Here is a 21,133-nt window from a genome sequence, read left to right as displayed (position 1 = left end):
ACATCAGGCTCTGTGCTGACAGCTCAGATTCAGAGCCTGCTTCAGATTCTGTTTCTCCCTCTCTCTCTGTTCCTCCCATGCTTGCGCTCTCTCTCTCTCTCTCTCTCTGTCTCAAAAATAAAATAAAGATTAAAAAATAATTAAAAAAATAGAAACATTAGTATTAAAGTAAAAAAATATATATATATAGGTTTTATTAAAAAAAACAACTGACTGAAGTGATAAATGATAGATATTACTTTGGGTAATTACAGTTTTATGTTTGTTCATTTTTCTAGTAAATTCACATTACAATAAATGCCAATTCTGTATGCCAGTATTAGCAAAATTAAAAAGTCAAACTACGGAAATATGGCTGTCCACATAACTAAACAAAATTTTTCTTGGAAATTAATTATGCTCATATAACTACACTTAAATTCTTAATTTAGTTGGGTAATTGTGAGATCAGATTTTTAAATTATATATATAATTATATAATACATAATATCACAGATGCATGTAAAAATAATTTATTTCATAAATACATTTATACTTTCTATTTTTAATTTTTTTAAATGTTTACTTTTGAGAGAGAGAGAGAGAGAGAGAGAGATAAAGTGTGAGCAGGGAGGAAGCAGAGAGAGAGGGAGACACAGAATCTGAAGCAGGCTCCAGGCTCTGAGTTGTCAACACAGAGCCCAACATGGGGCTTGAACTCATGGACCATGATTATCATGACCTGAGCTGAAGTCAGAAGCTTAAACAACTGAGCCACCCAGGCACCCCTACACATTTCTACTTTCTAATGTGTTCTGATTTACTATGTATCATTAGTATCCCCGGTAAATATCCGTTTGCATACAGCAACTGGGGTGCATTATATATACCTAATACTTAAATTGAAGTATTGATTTTTCATAAAATATATGTTCTAAATAGAAGACATAAGGTATGTATTTTGTATACCTTATACTAAATGGTAACTATACCTGCAAACATGAATATTAAAGAAAATTAGGAAAAAAGAAACACCAAATGTTTAAAATTTTTTTTTTTTTAATTTTTTTTTTCAACGTTTATTTATTTTTGGGACAGAGAGAGACAGAGCATGAACGGGGGAGGGGCAGAGAGAGAGGGAGACACAGAATCGGAAACAGGCTCCAGGCTCCGAGCCATCAGCCCAGAGCCCGACGCGGGGCTCGAACTCACGGACCGCGAGATCGTGACCTGGCTGAAGTCGGACGCTTAACCGACTGCGCCACCCAGGCGCCCCTAAAATTTTTTAATGTTTATTTATTTATTTTGAGAAAGAGAGAGAGCCAGGGAGGGGCAGAGAGAGAGGGAGAGAGAATCCCAAGCAGGGTTCATGCTGTCAGCACAGAGCCGAACATGGGGCTTGATCTCATGAACCATGAGATCATGACCTGAGCTGAAATCAAGAGTTGGATGCTTAACCAACTGAGTCACCCAGGCACCCTGCACCAAATGTTTTTAAAAAGTCATTTCATTATTCATCAGCAATACTTAATTACTAATAATTATTGAAATAAATTCCATGAATCAATGAATGTTCAAATCCTTTCAATAATAGATTACCCATAATCTATCAAATGTCCATGAAGAGTCTGAATGTCTTATCCAAATAAGATGGTTCTCCAACAAATTTTTAAAAAGATTTGGCTCACATTATGGACTTCTGTGGAATTTCTGATATAACCAATGAAAAGATAAATATCAAATTTGAAATAATGCAAAAGAGTGAGGTGTATCTTCCAAGTCATATCTGAAAAGGCCTTTCTCTTTATTCAATTTATAATTATTTTAATTTATATTTTATATATTAATATGTATATTTTTAAATATACAGAAAAACTAAAAGTCCAGGGCAATAAACATCCATATCCCCACTACCCAGATTCAATAATCGTTAAGTATTTTGCCATAATTGGTTCCTATATGTATTTTTTGGCTAAAACATTTCAAAGTAAAAATGCAGATATCATGCCACTTTACCCCTAAATTCTCAAGCATAAATCTCTTACATATAAGGATATTCTCTTACATAGCCACAACAGCATTATCACATCCCCAAAATTTGGAATAATTGTCTAACGTCATTTTCAAATGTCTCCAGTTGTCCCCCAAAAAATACCTTTTATAATTGTTTTTTTCGTTGGTTGTTTTTATTTTTTTTATTATTTTTTTTTTTTATAAATTTTTTTTTTTCAACGTTTATTTATTTTTGGGACAGAGAGAGACAGAGCATGAACAGGGGAGGGGCAGAGAGAGAGGGAGACACAGAATCGGAAACAGGCTCCAGGCTCTGAGCCATCAGCCCAGAGCCCGACGCGGGGCTCGAACTCACGGAGCGCGAGATCGTGACCTGGCTGAAGTCGGACGCTTAACCGACTGCGCCACCCAGGCGCCCCTGTTGGTTGTTTTTAATGGGAATCTAATCAAAGTTCATACTTTGCATTTGTTATATAACTCTTCCAGTCTCCTTCAATCTAGAAAATTTCTTAAACCTATTTTTAAAGAAAAAAAATTACAAAATTGACTTTCTTCCACTAGGCCACTTGTGTTTTACAATTCCACATTCTGGATGTTTCCAGTTTGTCTCCTCAGGGTGCGGTTTAACTTATTCCTCCCTCTCTCCCCTGTAAATGGGAAATTTTTTCTATAGGTTTAATTAGACTCATTCTCAACATTTTGGGCAGAATACATCATATATGATGTTTTGATGTTTATCCTTCATTTTTCACTCACATAGGAGATGGGAAAGAGCAAGTCTTCCTCTATTAAACTAATGCTATCACATGGGTAAGGAGAGATAGTCAGATCTTTCCATTGCAAAGGTACATTTATAGCATCAATGAGCTCCTTCTTAAACTTTAAGGAAAAGGGACCAATCTTATTCAAGTTGAAGGGAATTCTCATGGCTCTTTCAACAAATGAAATAGTTAAAAATAACCTTGCTCACTTGGGACTTTTATAGTTTTTAGCTTTGTAGTGTAATCTATCTAACATGAGGACAGATTAAAAGATACTTGACTCTGAAATATACTGCTCTCATTTGGATGCAATGATAATTAGACTTAAAGACAGTTAACATTTTACAATAGCAGATTGGGTGGTTTTAAACAGATGTGGAATATGTCAGCCAGCGTTTTCAAAAGAAATTAATTGATCTTCAAAAGGACCTGAGGACAAACCATGATTTAATCAATCTAATTAAAAACGTTTAGAATCCAGCCAAAACTTTCACATCTACATGTCTGAAAACAAGCTAAATTATGGCAGCATTTCCTGCTATCTATATAGTTGAGAGTGGGTTTAGTCAGTGTGCTTACTGCAAGTCATGAAAACCAATTACAAAGATGAAACAGAACATTTTAAGCTAACTTTAATAGGCTTGGTAAAAAATATTAAAACATAGATATCTCACTGAATTTCAATGAAAGACAGTTCTCAAATATTTCATATTCTTATATGTTAAAAAATTTTACATACTCTTATAAGATATATGTTATAAACCTACATTTATTTTGTAAGTTTATTGTTTATTGAAATTATGTGTTTAGGGGCGCCTGGGTGGCGCAGTCGGTTAGGCGTCCGACTTCAGCCAGGTCACGATCTCGCGCTCCGTGAGTTCGAGCCCCGCGTCGGGCTCTGGACTGATGGCTCAGAGCCTGGAGCCTGTTTCCGATTCTGTGTCTCCCTCTCTCTCTGCCCCTCGCCCGTTCATGCTCTGTCTCTCTCTGTCCCAAAAATAAATAAACGTTGGAAAAAAAAATTTAAAAGAAATTATGTGTTTATTTTTGGGTTACTTGTTGGGTTTTTTTGTTTGTTTGCTTATGTTTTCTATGTAGCTCTAATAGGGAGTCCCCAGAGAGAGGTATAGTCCCTCCATAGCTTCTTGTATGACTATTTCCTTTACTAGTCTATTTTGTGTTCATTGTTGCTTATTAGAGAATAGACTTTGACATATTTTTAATTTCTGGAAGCTGGATGTATAACTCAATAAATTCTGCAATTTTTAGATAGAATAAATGTTTTCTGAGATACTCTTACTAGCACTCCATGTCATAATACAGAAAACTATTTCACCCTTCATTTATAAGTTAATGGCCAAATCATTCTTTGTCATTTTCCTTTGACAGCCCATAATTTCTCTTCGCGTGTTTTCCCTACTAAAATTAAATGTTTCTCCCTCTTTTCTATCATATACAAACTAGTCTGGTTTGTTTTAGCTTATCCTAACTATTTCTATTCTGGGATCCACACATGCCTGTGCTCTTTTTTTGTTCCTTTGTAAGGAAAAACTTCTAACCTTCTTATTCATTCATTATTTATTTTTAATGTTTGCTTATTAATTTTTTAGAGAGAGGGAAAGCACAAGCAGGGGAGGGGCAGAGAGAGACACACATTCACATAGAATCTGAAGCAGGCTCCAGGCTCTGAGCTGTCAGCTCAGAACCCGATGCAGGGCTTGAACCCACAAACTATGAGATCATAACCTGAGCCGAAGTCAGATGCTTAACCAACTGAGCCACCCAGGCACCTCTCTTATTCATTTCAGTAAATTAAAGCATTGACTACATCATTGTATTTTCCAACCTAATTGTGTCTGAAAATTTAAATGCTGGATACACACATTATTTGATAATATATTATTCTTTTTATGTCCCTTTTATATCACATTTAGGACAATGTTGATTTTCCTTAATTGTGGTAAAATATATATAACATAAAATTTCCCATCTTAACTGTTAGTGTTAAATATATTCACATTGTTGTCCAACCAACCTTCAGAACATTGGTTTTGCAAAACTGAAACTCTATACCCATTAAACATCTCCCCATTCCTCCCTGCCCCAGCCCCTGAGGACAATGTTTTTAAAATTATATGCATAAGTAAATTACATACGTGTTAATTAAAATTTCATTTGGGATAGAGAAGAAATTTTACAAACTATTTGTAGAAAGAAAGAAGAAAGAAGGAAAGAAAGGAAGGGAGAAAGGAAGAAAGGAAGGGAGAAAGAAAGAAAGAAAGAAAGAAAGAAAGAAAGAAAGAAAGAAAAAAAGAGAAAAAGAAAAAGAAAGAAAGGAGGGAACAAAAAAGAAAGAAAAAGAGACCTTGGGTCTAACACTGTGTGATGGTTAATTTTATGTATCAAGTTGACTGGGCTAAGGGATACCCAGATAGCTGGTAAAACATCATTTGTGCATGTGTACGTGAAGGTGTTTCTGGAAGAGTTAACATTTGAATCAGTAGATTGGGTAAAGAATATTGCCCTTACCAATGTGAGCGGGCACTAGCCAATACACTGAAGGCCTGAACAGAAAAGAGGCCAAGAAAGGGTCAGTTTGCACTCTCTATTGACTTGGGACACCCATTTTTCCTGATCTAGGTCACTGATGCTCCTCATTCTCTGATCTTGTAACCTAGATGGAATTATAGCACCAGCTCTCCTGGTTCTCTAGCTGGCAGACAGTAGATAATGGGACTTCTCAGCCTCCATAACTGTGTGAGCCATTTCTATAATAAATATACAGTATTATATATAAAAATACATACCATATTACATGTCCTATTGGTTCTATTTCTCGGAAGAACTCTGATTAATACACAGGGTCAAGGACCACTACTCTAAACTACTTGAGGGAAGAGTGTCTTATTTATCTTGGTATTTCCAAGGCTTATAGCACTGTGTAAATAATAGAAGCTCAATGAATATTGTTAAAAACAAACCACATACCCCCAAACAGCTTCACTTAGATTAAGGTCCCAAGTCAGAAAACCAAGACTTAATATCTAACCTAACTGCAGTTTCAGCCCACCGGAAATATAACCTTTAACCAGTCAACATAGGGATTTCCTGGTCAGCGCTAGGAAATTTACAGATAGACCCCCTCCACTCCCCTTAGGAAGGTGACTTTGCCTAAAACAATGGCATCTTGCTAATACAGTAAAATCTTGGTTTGTGAGCATAATTCATTCCGGAAACATGCTTGTAATCCAAAGCACTTGTATATCAAAGCAAGTGTCAAGAACCATTGGCCCAGTTGTGATCATGTGATGTTCAGCGTCACATGCTACTCATATTGCAAGACATTGCTCATTTATCAAGTTAAAATTTATTAGAAATGTTTTCTCGTCTTGCAGAACACTCACAGAACAAGTTACTTGCAATCTAAGGTTTTACTGTAATTGCTTTTTTCCGTTCCCTCTCTACCATTAAAAACCTTTCCTTTTCTGTAGCCTTTTGGAGCTGCCCTCTACTTGCTAGAGGGGATGCTGCCTGATTCATGGCCAAAGTAATAAAACCAATTATATATTAAAAATTTATTCAGCTGAACTAACAGTATTTATTGAAAAAATGAATTATTGATATACTTAGTGAAAGGAATCAGTCACAAAATACCACACTTTGTATGATACCATGTAATTAAATGTCTAGAATATGAAAATCAATAAAGAAGTAGATTAGTGGTTACCTAGGGCTGGGGAAGAGAAGAGAGAAGAAAAAGAATAGGTAGTGACTGCTAGTAGATATGAGGTTTATTTTCAAATTGATAAAAATGTTCTAAAATAAGATTATGGTGACGATTACACAACTCTAAATATACTTTAAAAAGGTTGAAATGTATACTTAAAGTGGGTGAAATTCATGGTATGTAAATTGTATCTCAAAATTTTTTTCAAAAAGATTTAGTGACTGAATGAATAAATTGTACGACGTGTAGTTCCCATCCTTGACAAGTCATCTAGAACTATCAAAAGTCTGACCAATTATGGTTTTATAATTTCATTTGAAATGCTAGGTATTTTCAGATTATCAGATACACAAATGCATTTTATCTCCAAAGCAAAATATAAATTCCAATTTTATTTTACTTAACCATTCAGAACAAACTTTATTCAATGCACCAATTCATCAGCATGGTGTAAATTCAAGAGAAGGGAAATATGGAGTAATTTCCTCCTATATCAATAACTTACATGAAGTTCAAACAAGAAAATTATACTTAAGAAGTAAGGAATAACTTGTCCAAGGTAGATACCTTGCAGGCAGAGCTCCATGGAAACCTGTTACAGCCAACTGCATAAGGAATAAACCCTGTCCAGTCACAACGATTCGATTCTCACCTCTATATCACCTCAGGAGAAGCTGTGCATCCCTAGCTGAGCTGGAGTCAAGGTTCTGCTGAGTCACACAACCACTGGATCTTAGTTCCTGACCATACCATGTTGGTGCCCAATGCTTGCAATTTAAAGCCTCATAGCTACATACTACACTGTATGTTAACTAACTTGAGTTTAAATTAAAAGAAAAAAAAAGCATTTGACAAAGTACAACATCCATGCATGATAAAAACTCTCACAAAGTAGGTTTAGAGGTCTTCTCTAGAGAAGACATGCGGATGGCCAACAGGCACATGAAAAGATGCTCAACGTCGTTCCTCATCAGGGAAATACAAATGAAAACCACACTCAGATACCACCTCACGCCAGTCAGAGTGGCCAAAATGAACAAATCAGGAGGCTATAGATGCTGGAGAGGATGTTGAGAAACGGGAACCCTCTTGCACTGTTGGTGGGAATGCAAATTGGTGCAGCCACTCTGGAAAACAGTGTGGAGGTTCCTCAAAAAAAAAAATAGACCTACCCTATGACCCAGCAATAGCACTGCTAGGAATTTACCCAAGGGATACAGGAGTACTGATGCATAGGGGCACTTGCACCCCAATGTTTATAGCAGCACTCTCAACAATAGCCAAATTATGGAAAGAGCCTAAATGTCCATCAACTGATGAATGGATAAAAAAATTGTGGTTTATATACACAATGGAGTACTACATGGCAATGAGAAAGAATGAAATAGGGTCCTTTGTAGCAACATGGATGGAACTGGAGAGTGTGATGCTAAGTGAAATAAGCCATACAGACAAAGACACATACCATATGGTTTCACTCTTATGTGGATCCTGAGAAACTTAACAGAAACCCATGGGGGAGGGGAAGGAAAAAAAATGAGGTTAGAGTGGAAGAGAGCCAAAGCATAAGAGGATCTTAAAAACTGAGAACAAACTGAGGGTTGATGGGGGGTGGGAGGGAGGAGAGGGTGGGTGATGGGTATAGAGGAGGGCACCTTTTGGGATGAGCACTGGGTGTTGTATGGAAACCAATTTGACAATAAACTTCATATATTGAAAAAAAAAGGCAAAAACTCGAAAAAAAAATTAAAAAAATAAAAACAAAAAAAAAAAACCAACAACAAAAAAAAAAAACAAAGTAGGTTTAGAGGGAACATATCCCAACATAATAAAGGCCATATACGAAAACCCCACAGCTAACATCATATTCAATGGTGAAAAAAACTTCAAGCTTTTTCTTTAAGATCAGGAATAAGACAAGGATATACACTCTCCCCCCTACTATTCAGCACGGTACTGGAAGTCCTGGCTACAGCAACTAACAAAAATAAATAAAAGACATCCAAATTGGTAAGAAAGAAGTCAAACTTTCACTATTTGCAGATGACATGATACTATATACAGAAAACCCTAAAGACTCCATCAAAAAAACTACTAGAAATGATAAATGAGTTTAGTAAGGCCACAGGATACAAAGTCAATATACAGAAATCTATTCTATTTCTATACAGTAATAATGAAGTAGAAGAAAGAGAAACTAAGAAAATAGTTCCATTTACAATTGCACCAAAAATAACAAAGTATCTAGAAATAAACTTAACCAAGCAGGTGAAAGACCTGTGCTCTGAAAACAATAAAACACTGATGGAAGCAATTGAAGTCAACACAAACAAATAGAAAGATATCCCATGCTATGGACTACAAGAACTAATACTGTTAAAATGTCCATAACTACCCAAAGCAATCTACAGATTTAATGCAATCAAAATACCAACAGCATTTTCACAGAACATGAATAATCCTAAAATTTGAATGGAACCACAAAAGATCCCAAATAATCAAAGCAATATTTTTTTTAAATTTTTAATGTTTATTTATTTTTGAGAGAGAGAGATAGAGTGCAAGTGGGGGAAGGGCAGAGAGAGATGGGGAGACACAGAATTCAAAGCAGGCTGCAGGCTCTGAGATGGCAGCACAGAGCCTAACTCAGGGCTTGAACTCACAAGCTGGGAGATAATGACCTGATCCAAAGTTGGATGCCCAACCAACTAAGCCACCCAGGCACCCCCCAAAATAGTCAAAGAAATGTTGAAAAGGAACTAAACTGGAGGCAGCACAATCCCCAGTTTCAAGATATAATATAAAGCTGTAGTATGCAAAACAATATGGTACCAGCACAAAAACAGACATACGGATCAATAGAACAGAACAGAAAGCCCTTAAATAAACCCACAATTATATGGTCAATTTATCTGTGACAAAGGAGTCAAGAATATGCAATGGGAAAAATATGGTCTCTTCAACGCATAGTATTGGGAAAACTGGACAGCTACACACAAAGAATGAAAGTGGACCACTGTCTTACACCATACACAAAAACAGACTCAAAGTGGATTAAAAACTTAAATATTAAGACCTGAAACCATAGGTTTCATGTTCATAGGTTATGTTTATAGAAAAAAAAAACATGGGTAGTCATTTCTCTGACATTGGCCACAGCAACATTTTTCTAGATATGTCTCCTGAGGCAAGGAAAACAAAAGCAAAAATAAACTATTGGGACTACATCAAAATAAACATCTTCTGCACAACAAAGGAAACAATCAATAAAGCTAAAAGACAACCTATTGAATAGGAAAAGATATCTGCAAATGAGTACCTGAAAAAGGTTGGTATCCAAAATACATAAAGAAATTTTACAACTCAACACCAAAAACTAAATAATCCCATTAAAAACTGGGCAGAAGACATGAATAGACATTTCTCCAAAGAAGACATACAGATGGCCAACAGAAAAGACGCTCAATATCACTCATCATCAGGGAAATACAAATCAAAACTACAGTGATGGGGTGCCTGGCAGGCTCTGTTGGTTAAGCATCCCAACTCTTGATTTTGGCTCAACTCACGATCTCATGGTTCAGTTCATGGGATCAAGTCCTGTGTCAGCACAGAGCCTGCTTGGGATTCTCTGTCTCTCTCTCTCTCTGCCCCTCCCTCACTTCTGTGTGCATGTGTGCTCTCTCTCAAAATAAATAAATAAACAAACTTAAAAATGAAAAAAAAAACCCACAGTGAGATACCACCTCACACAGTTAGAATGGATAAAATCAAAACCACAAGAAATAATAAGTGTTGTCGAGGATGTGGAGAAAAAAAGAACACTCATACACTTTGGTGGGAATGCAAACTTGTGTAGCCACTATGGAAAACAGTGTGAAGGCTCTTCAAAAATTAAAAATACAACTATCATATGATCCTGTTAATTCTCCTCCTGGGTATTTACCCAAAGAATATGAAAACACTAATTAGAAAAGATATATGCATCTTATGTTTATTGCAGCATTATTTACAATAGCCAAATTATGAAAGCAACAGAGGAATGGATAAAGAAGATCTATCTATCTATCTATCTATCTATCTATCTATCATGGAATATTACTGAGTCATAAAAAGAATAGAATCTTGCCATTTGCAGCAACACGGATGGATCAAGAGGGTATAATGCTAAGTGAAATGAGACAGAGAAAGACAAGTATCATATGACTTCACTCATGTGGAATTTAATAAACAAAAGAACAAAATAAAAATAATGCAAAATAAAAAAGATTCAAACCAAAAAACCATACTCTTAAATACAAAGAACAAACTTATGGTTACCGGGAGGCGAGGGGAATGGATGAAATAGGTGAAGGGGATTAAGAGTATGCTTATCATTCTAAGCACTCAGTAATGTATAGAATTGTTGAATGAGTAATATTGTACACCTGAAAGTAATATAACACTGAATGTTAATTATACTGGAATCAAAATTTAAAAAAATAAAAATAAATAAAATATAGTTTCCCAAATTTAGACACTTACCAACCATTCATCACCCCACACCATACTAGCACTGCCTAGCTTTTTGTCTCTGTCATCTGTCCTTGCTCCCTCACCAGAAGGTTGTGACATTTGCTTAGCTTGAAGACTGACCCCATACAAATTTTCAAAAGAATTCAAGATTGGTTTCTAGTGCCCTACTTTTCACAGCAAGTCCCCTATAATTTTGAAGGCAGACCCTCTGATCCACAAGATAAAGGAGTTTCCCATACCTCACAGGACATCTGAGTTGTATTCAGACTGGAACCAGGTCCATGGGCGACATGAAGTCAGTGTTTTGGCTTGGGTGTTGCAGGACCAATTCCTTTGATGTATTAGATGGATTCCAGGAGACTCTCCTCTTCAATTCACTCTCCAGAAAGGCATTTCTTTCAATGGTTGATTGTACACTGCTCTGTCTTCCAGAGTAACAATTACGTGTGTTGCATATTTTCCAAGTCGCCATTTGTTTTCAGCTCTCTGACATATTTCTGCAATTGATCTTTGATCACTTTCATCTATACAAGATCATCCTCTAGTGCTCAGACCTCCTGGGAGCCTTCAGAATATTGCATTTCAAACTTCTCCTTGGCCATGCGACCTCCATATGGAGTCCGTTATTTTTGGTCAGAAGGTCCCTATTCCCAGTTTAATTTGTTCTATCTGTGTCTCCAATCTAGCTTCATATTCTCAGCTTTCCTCTTGGAATCGTTGTATTCATCGCTTGCTGCTTTTGTGTCATAGTAGATCTTCCTAAAAGGCAGTATCTTCTCCCTCATAGAGGAAGGTCTTTTTCCTAAAGTCCTCTAAATATATAACTAATGGAGAAATTAGTGTTCTTATGGATGGTTTTTGGGCTCAGCAAGTAAAGACTCTGATGGCAATGAGGAATCTAAAATATTTTTATTATTTTCAAATTCAGTACTGCCTCAAACTATTACCTCCCTCCTTTAGTGCAAATCATGCAAAGCTCTCTGCACAAATTTGGTGATAACAATGACAGTAACATAAACCGAAGGGAATGTCGGACTGGTGGTGGTGAATGGTACACATACTGTGTTGATGGAGGAGTGACAGCATTAGAGCCCACCTGAACTAAAAATGGCAGGGATGAATGAGAAAATAACAGTACACCAAGGGAAAAAAAAAATATATATATATGGATAATCTAAGTGACACAGCTACAACTTCCAAATTACAACTACTTTCCTTCCTGTTACCTCACAGTTCTCAGTGAGCCCCCAAAGATGAGAAAAACAGGTTTTAAGTGCCCACACATAGGCGACAGGACAACAATGTGGTTCCAAACTGGCTCTGTAACTTGAAATCCATTCCCCATTATAACTCCCACCCCCCACTTTAAATATAAGACAAGTTGAGAATGTGACAAGAATGAAAAAGATTGAAGAGATTTTTTTCTTTTTCTTTTTCTTTTTTTTACTTTGAAGGGAGTTGGAGTTGAACTGTTTCCCTCCTTGTATCTTTTAAGATAAATATGCTGAGCTTAGAAAGAACATTTCAGAGAAACTGCACACATATACACTAGAGTTCAGGGGATGACAGGGACTGTTGCCTGAACCTTCCTTAAAAATGGCTGAAGCAGTCTCCATAACACGAAGAAAGGTGGGAGCAACAGGAACAAGCCAGTCTCCCATCCATGATGGAGCAAGGTAGCTGGCCTTGAGTTATCCTGAAAGGACTCTGTCCTGTGTGCTGAGATACATTGATCCAGCAGCAGAAAGATGCTATGGAAATGGTATCACCAAAATCAGGAGAGCAGAACTCACTGAAACACCCACCAGCAATAAAGCCAGCATTAGGGCATCTGCCACATGAAGGGCTGTAACTGTGGATTATAATAACACCTGCCATATAAGTTTGTGTTCTTCAAAAGTTCTCCTTACTGGTCGCAGTTAAAGAGCACACAGATCATGCTCATTGGGGAAGAAGGTATTTAAATGATGAAAGGGGGTGGTTTGCTCATTAACAAGGCTCACTTTAATCTCTCACTATGGATGGCAGAGAGTTTGGGGCCAGACATTGGATTAGAGAGAATCTCAAGTTTAGTAAACCAAAGAGAGGTTATCCAAGAAAGGAGGAACAGATAGATGCTACAGGACTAGAATCCAGAGCCCTTTTGATGCAGTGAAACAGATCATGTCACCCTTCTGCTTAAAACTCTCCAGTGGATTCCCACTGTATCCAAACTCTGTACAGTGGCCTATTGGCACCTACTTATCTTCTCCCCACCAACCTCCCCCCATCCCTTCTCATGGTTCAGGTCTAAGCTCAGATGTCACCTCAGTGAAGCCTTTCTTGTGTAGCCTATTAAAAATGATTTCCCCTAGTGCTTTTTTTTAAAAAAAGTTCCCCTTATCTCTTATTTTTGACTTGGAGGGGTCAGAAAGAGCAATTGTGAGTAAGGGAGAAAGTGAAGGATAGGAGAATAAAGAAACCAAGTACACTCCTGCCCACCATCCCCCAGTCGGTTTCAAACTTCAGTCAACCTTGAGTTATGGAGGAAGAGAGAAGCTTTAAAGCAAATGGGGGGAAAATAAAGTTTTGATATTATACTTTCCTGAGCTTGTTAAAATCTGAAAATGAGACTGTTTATTAATCTATGAAAGTGAACAGAAAAACAATAGGATATTCCCCAAACGTCGTCCAGAGGTGGGAAAGAAAGAGCACATACATTAAGCTTAAAGACAGCAGTAGGAGAAAGTCTAAGTTACTTTCCAAACCCTACAATTCAGCTCATTTTTTTTTTAAAGGACACAACTTTTTTTTTTTTTTTAATTTTTTTCCAACGTTTATTGTTTGAGAGACAGAGATACAGCATGAGCAGGGGAGGGGCAGAGAGAGAGGGGGAGTCACAGAATCTGAAGCAGGCTCCAGGCTCCAAGCTGTTAGCACAGAGTCTGACGCAGGGCCGGAACTCACGAACCTCAAAATCACGACCTGAGCCAAAGTCGTACGCTCAACTGACTGAGCCACCCAGGCGCCCCCCCCCCCAATTCAGCTCATTTAACAAACTGTTTATCCTGCTGTTATCCTTAATTGAGCACTTATTAAATGCTAGAATCTTATGTCATTTAGTACTTACAGTAAATCTATGAGAAGGCCAGTCCTCACAGTCTCCTGCTAATTTAGGAGTAACATTCCTTTGCAGTTTATTAAAAAGAAACTTTAAAGGGATTTCCTAAGGAAAAAGAAAGAAAATGTAAAGATGAGCTCTAATTATGAGAAGACAGCACAGCACAATCATGTTTTCAAACGCTTGGAAATCCCCTAGGTAATCCTTTCCCTAAAATAATTCCAAACCCAATCCTCCTAAGTGGACCCTTAAACTCAAGTGAAAGTTCTTCTCTGAAAGGCACAGCCTCCATCCAGTTTACCACTTATCTGGACAAAGTACTTATGAATCAAGATGGATTTACACACAGATGATGATGCTTAAGTTCCAAGTCTTTCCCCTTCTTCCTGTCCAAGGCTGGGAGGGGGCCAACAATGCGTTCATATGGGCATATATTTATGTAAAATTTGCAAAAGAAAGCAAGCAATTTAATCTCAATTGATTGAGACCCCTGTCTCTTTCCACTCAGGACTTCCCTTCTGTCACATTTCTTCTTGTGCTGGGTGGTACTGAAGAGGCTCTAGACATGCGGGGATCTGGTTGGAGGAAGCTGAGTTGTGATACAATTAGTTTGGGTTTAGTGGGATATATTTATGTGGTTCATAGCCAAGGGATTGCTAACTCACTCTCCCACTCTCCCATGTAGCAACAGCTTTCAGGAATGTTCCTACTGCCTATACTCTACTGATTCATTGGGCATGAAGACAAGAGAGTATATAGAGGATCAGGGGTCGGATCACAATATGAATGTGACAAAAGTGTCCGATTGCTCTTAACATGAAATAGTGGAGGACAAAAAGGGTTTGAAATGTATGGAGCCAGAAACCAATCTGTGGAAAATTACTCTAGTCATCAAATGTGTAAAATCATAAGATTTGGTTTTCATCAACAGCTAGTCAATCAGAAGTTCTCTCCTGTTATGAATATGGCATACGCAATTATAAACATACCATGTATTTTTATGGGAATTGTGCAAAATAGAATTTACCAGAATTATATGTTTTTAGGCAGCATAAATATAAATCTAGCAGTACTACCAACAGTAAGTACATCAACAGGTGAAATGCACGTTTTTTTTTTTTAATGTTTATTCATTTTTTGAGAGACAGAGTGAGACAGAGCACGAGCAGGGGAGGGGCAGAGAGAGAGGGAGGCACAGAATCTGAAGCAGGCTCCAGGCTCTGAGCTGTCAGCACAGAGCCTGACATAGGGCTTGAACCCACAAACCGTGAGATCATGACCTGAGCCAAAGTCGGATGCTTAACTAACTGAGACACCCAGGTGCCCCTGCGTGTGTGTGTGTGTGTGTGTGTGTTTAAGTTTGTTTATTCTGAGAGAGAGAGGGGGAGAGAGAGAGAGAGAGAGAGAGAGAGAGAGAGAGAGAAAGTGTGAGCAGGGGTGGGGCAGAGACGGAGAGGGAGAGAGAGAATCCCAAACAGACTCCACATTGTCAGTGCAGACATGGGGCTCAATCTCACCTACTATGAGATCATTACCTGAGACAAAATCAAGAGTTGGATGCTTAACCAACTGAGCTACCCAGATACCCCAAAATGCAGGGTTTTATATATCATATGATTGTGTGTCTTTCCTCAGTTCCCTATTCCATATCATGTGTTGTTTAAAATCATCTCTGGGGTACCCGGGTGGCTCAGTTGGTTGAGCGTCCAACTCTTTGGGTGTGTGTGTTTTTTAAAATTTTTAATGTTTATTTATTTTTGAGAGAGAGAGAGAGAGAGAGAGGCAGAGCGCAAGCAGGAGAGGTGCAGAGAGAGGAGACACAGAATCTGAAGCAGGCTCCAGGCTCTGAGCTGTCAGCACAGAGCCCGACGTGGGGCTCAAACTCACAAACCGTGAGATCATGACCTGAGCTGAAGTCTGGAGCTTAACCGACTGAGCCACCCAGGCACCCCGAGCGTCCAACTCTTGATCAGTTCAGAAACATTACTTCACTCATCATGCTACCAGAGTTAGCCTCTTTAATCTGTCATTAGAATGTTTGTTTTGTCTAATAATTATCTAGTAGAATGGATCTTTGGTAAAGTAACCTACCCACACTTCTGAAGATCCTGTCATCTCTGGGAAAAAGTAATGTTGCTATAAATTGGTGGGGTATAACACCTTATTTCACTCAGTTAAATCTTAAAACAAAAAATCCTAATTAGAAAAACAACTTAGTTGTATAACTTAAACTAAATCATGAAGCCTCCAGGAGTTTTTCATGTCCTCCCTATCTCCACACATAGCTCAAGAAGGATGAGATGATAACCTGTTTCTCAGTGGAACCCAGAATTTTATTGCCATAGCAGATGGATCCAGTTGCCAGTTCTCACTTCATATAGATCGAAACCTGCTTCTCATTGTTCTTCCAATCACACTATTTGCCTGGAACCAAACTCATCTGAATTACTTAGAAATAGTTTTAAAAACTTTTTCCTGCTTATGTTCAAATGAGGACTCAGACTGGTAGTGGCGATATCAGATATCATGAGTGTTATGAATACATATCACATGGGATAGAAGAACTCTCCTTGTAAAAGAACCAGAGGAGGTCATCTTACAGATATTTCTTTGCTTTTCTTTATTGGCATTTTGGCAATACATTTTGTGACATTTGTGTTAAGCTAAATTCAAGGATGATTTGGGATATGAAAGATCAAATACACAGGCACTTAACCTGTGACTAAAGTCAAATCGTCTGTCACTAATACCCAGGAATATTTCCTCCCCTAAAAGTTCTCTATTCTTACACTGATAACATAAATATCAAAGTATCATGTTCCCAGCAACTCTGTGAAACCCTCTTTCAAAGGAGGTTATCTCCTGGCTCTCCTAAACAAAATGCTAACAATATATCTGAAAGTCTGAGCATAGTCTGTTTTTTGCTACAGTCATGCATTTATCTATCGATGGATGAAGACAAGAAATACAAATATGGGCTCAAAATGAACTGTGCTAATTTTTATTTTCTTAATAGGCCTTTTATTTTTCTGGAAGTAGAGAATAAATTTTAAAAAAACTGATTAAGGGGAGCCTGGATGGCTGAACTGATTGAGTGGCCAACTTTTGATATTGGCTTAGGTAGCAATCTCCTGGTGGTAGGATTGAGCTCTGTGTCAGTTCTGGGCTGAGCATGGAGCCTGCTTGGGATTCTCTCCCTCCCTCTCTCTTTCAAAATAAATAAATAAACATTTTTAAATTTTTTTAAAATAAAATACCAATCAAATAAAATATTGATATACAACATAACATGTAATATAGATTGCCATGAATAAATTTCTCATATCATAACCAGAGTTATCATTGGGAAGAAAGAAGATACTAATGTGGAATGAAGGAAGTCAAAGAAATGCTACTGGGGGTAGGATCAGAACAGAAGTAATCAGTATGAATTCATGATTAAGTATAGATACATACATGTTTGGACTTTTTCCTTTTATCTGTTAAAAGTGCCTAGTAGCATAGAGCACATCTAGCACCCAGATCTTGGTTTCTAGGTATCATCCTCCATGAAAAGGAACCAGAGATCCTAGGAAATCTCCTAGGAGAAAGGAGAAATGGACTGTAGCTAGGACAGTACAAGACAAGTCTGGAATATCTTCTTATGCCAGAAAGCAAGGGAGTGCCCAAAAGGATACAGGAGCCTGCTTGAAGGACTACCACCAGCTGAATCTAGGAAGTCCAGCCAAATCCAGAACAATCTGAGCATTGATAAGGTAAGTAAGAGACTGCAATCCATTAAATAAAACAGAAATTCATGAGTCCATACTGATCGTATATAAACAATAAAGAAATAAATACAGAAAGTAGAAGGGATGGCTCTTCCCAACAGTAAAATGCCAACTCATAAATACAGAGAAAGGGATAAGAGTTGAAAATTGTCATTTTGCAATAATCAAAATATTCATTCAATCAGTATCACAAACGATATATAGAATACTTTATTTTCTTCTGAAATAATAAAATAAAATCCAAGACCTATAGATTTATTTTCATACAAGTTTTCCTAGATAAAAATGAGGGCTGTAATTGGTTTTAAGACAACTCTACTATGCTGTAATCACAGTGGTAAAATTCTGTTCTGGTGAAAATTGGTACTTTGTTAACATCAAGCTTCATAGTTTGAAAGAACACGTAAGAAGACTGATAAAAGGAAATAAGAATGGTTCCTTTCCTCAGCTCCCAACACACAGCATATATTACTTCTCGGGGAAGCGTAAAACTATTGTCTAGAAGCCAGAAAGGAAGAAAAAAAATAAACTAGAGAAAGTAAACTAATCTACAGAGTTTGAAATAGAGGAAAACAGGTGTGGAACTCTGGTTCTAGGTTTAAAACAATTTTATTTGAATTAATAACTACATAAAAATTAACCATATATCATTTTCTTGAGCAAAGGAAGAAGCCTAAGTCAGAGTTAAAATACACTGAGAATGGACAATTAAAGCAGTACTACAAGAGTCTATTGGCCCCTGCTGGCCTATATCATTAAGTTGTATACTTACCATGGGTGGGTTTTATAGCATGCAAATTATATCTCAATAAAAAAAAAAAAAAAAAAAACCAACGGGGTGCCTGGGTGGCTCAGTCAGTTAAGCGGCCGACTTTGGCTCAGGTCATGATCTCGCGGTCCGTGAGTTCGAGCCCCGCGTCGGGCTCTGTGCTGACAGCTCAGAGCCTGGAGCCTGTTTCGGATTCTGTGTCTCCCTCTCTCTGACCCTCCCCCGTTCATGCTCTGTCTCTCTCTGTCTCAAAAATAAATAAATGTCAAAAAAAATTTAAAAAAAACAAAACAAACAAACAAACAAAAAACAAAACCCTGCTGTCATTTATTGAATACCATAACAGGAATTTGCACTAGGGTTTAAATAGCACTGCCTTCAGTGATATGCTGATAAATTTTTAAAAACCAGTTGACTGGTAGAAAGAATGTTTTAGCACATGATTTACAAATAATAAAAATCACAAGACTCCTTATTGTAATTCCATACACTTCAGTGTAACCTGCTATTTCTTGCAAAATCCACTATCACTTTTTATAATTATTTCACCAACAAGTGTCAAGAATTCAAACTATAAATAAATGCTTGATTTTTATCCGATTCAGCAAAGAAGTTGCTCACATTAGTGACAGAGTGCAGTTCTGCTCTGAATGTTGGCTGACATTTTTGTTTCTATTGATGAGTAAGACAAAAGTGAAACAATGAAGATGTATGCCAGAACTTCACTTATTGTTCAATGATGGGAGCAACTTCTTTGCTGAAATCATGATAATTTTCAAATACTGAGAGAATATTTCAATTTTGGGAGGCTACTGACAACGTGACAGCCACAGCCATCAAATGTGTTAAGTTTAATCTTCATTAACATTTTTACTATCACCTTGAGTCTGAAGACAATCGACAGCAAGTCAAGCTCTGCTTTGTATCACTTGACAATCCCCATAGTGTAAACACGCTCACCATGGCTAGTTTCCAGCAACCAACGTGACATCACTGAATGCAGAGCTGAGAAGAGACGTGCAGTATCACACTACTAACTAGTATTTCCACATACGTATCTTATAAGCATTGCTAATAGTAAAACACTGAAAAACGATTAGAAAGGGATGAGGTTTGAGGTTTTTAACTTTTGTTTTTAAAATAATTTAATGGGTGGGGCGCCTGGGTGGCTCAGTCGGTTAAGCGTCCGACTCAGCTCAGGTCACAATCTCACGGTCCCTGAGTTTGAACCTTGCGTGGGGCTCTGTACTGACACCTCAGAGCCTGGGGCCTGTTTCAGATTCTGTGTCTCCCTCTCTCTCTGCCCCTCCCCTGTTCATGCTCTGTCTCTCTCTGTCTCAAAAATAAATAAACGTTAAAAAAAATTTTTTTTAATAAAATAATTTAATTGGAAGTTTATGTAATTTAATTTTTAATAATAACAGTGTTTAACTTCCAGCTCATTAAATACTTGGTATTTCAACAATGGCACTCATCAACCTCATCTAGCACACTACTGACCCTTCCTTTTACTATGGAGGAAGCTGAATGTCCCAGAGGCTGTCACTAATGAGGCCTGGTCACACAGGACAGTGCCAGCCAGGTCTGTCTATATTCAAACCTCTTTGTGCCTCTCTTTGAAACGTAGGTAGCTGGTGACCTACTCACACATCAACACCCAAACACCTTAATGTGAGTGGACTTATCATTTGTTGGGGTAGTCATTGCTCTCCTTCCCAATAGGTGGAATGCAAAACCCAACCAGGCAAGGAGGAAGGAACAAATGGAAAGAGAACAACTACCTGGCACTTTCGTTCAAGAGGCGGCAGGGTCCATTCCCTCCTGAGATGTGGCTAAATTAAGATTTAGCAACCAGCACTTGTGCAACAACTGGTAAAAATAATAGGTCGTTTATTGTTTTTTTTTAACGTTTGTCATTCAGGGTTGCATTTTACCCGTTTTCACTGTATTTAATGAAAACGTTATTAAAGACTCATCTTAGAGGTCACAGCAAAGGACAAATATTAAAAATCAAATAAGTTTCCAAGAGAGAAAAAGAAATGTATCGGAACAAATCACTTAGCTCTTAACACAAACTTGGCCCCAAGTTTGGCCCACTCCTTCTCCACCATATTTTCAAATAGGCCGCCTCTGCCCTCCTTGACTGCCAACTAGTGGTGCCAGGTTGTGGCACATACCAGCTTCACATCTCCCATTTCAAGGCATTTTGGGACAAAATATTATGATAATTAGCATTAAAACGCCGTAAGTCATAAAATCGCTCAGGAGCCATCTTAATTTACACTGTGGAGTTCCAGTACAAAAGTGTTTTTGAAACTTTTTAGACATAGTAGGTTTCAGCAAAAAGCGCGGTCTTACCGAGCGCGCAGAGAGAGACTTCAACTGCACACAGAGCCTCCACAGCAGCGGCGGCGCCAGCGCAGCGAAACGCAACGCAGCGCTTCCAGCCAGCGCCGCAGCCGCACTTGCGCAGTCAGCTACTTCGCGGGCTGCTCAGCC

At 37.8% G+C, this 21,133-nt stretch overlaps 1 long non-coding RNA gene across 1 annotated transcript in view; it reads right to left on the bottom strand.

The window, feature by feature from the left end:
- LOC147584820 (uncharacterized) overlaps positions 1 to 21,079 on the bottom strand; it is a 106,466-nt gene extending 85,387 nt beyond the window's left edge. The window contains exons 1-2 of the long non-coding RNA XR_015253638.1: positions 20,993 to 21,079; positions 14,105 to 14,200 (exon numbers count right to left, since the gene is read on the bottom strand). This is a non-coding gene — a long non-coding RNA (uncharacterized LOC147584820). The remainder of the gene's footprint in view (positions 1 to 14,104; positions 14,201 to 20,992) is intronic.
- Between the last annotated feature and the right edge of the window lie 54 nt (positions 21,080 to 21,133).

The sequence above is a fragment of the Puma concolor genome, chromosome A1 (genome assembly GCF_028749965.1).
Source record: "Puma concolor isolate L17-30 chromosome A1, mPumCon1.1.hap2, whole genome shotgun sequence".
In the NCBI taxonomy this organism is placed as follows: domain Eukaryota; kingdom Metazoa; phylum Chordata; class Mammalia; order Carnivora; family Felidae; genus Puma; species Puma concolor.
This window is presented reverse-complemented; position numbering and strand designations above follow the sequence as displayed.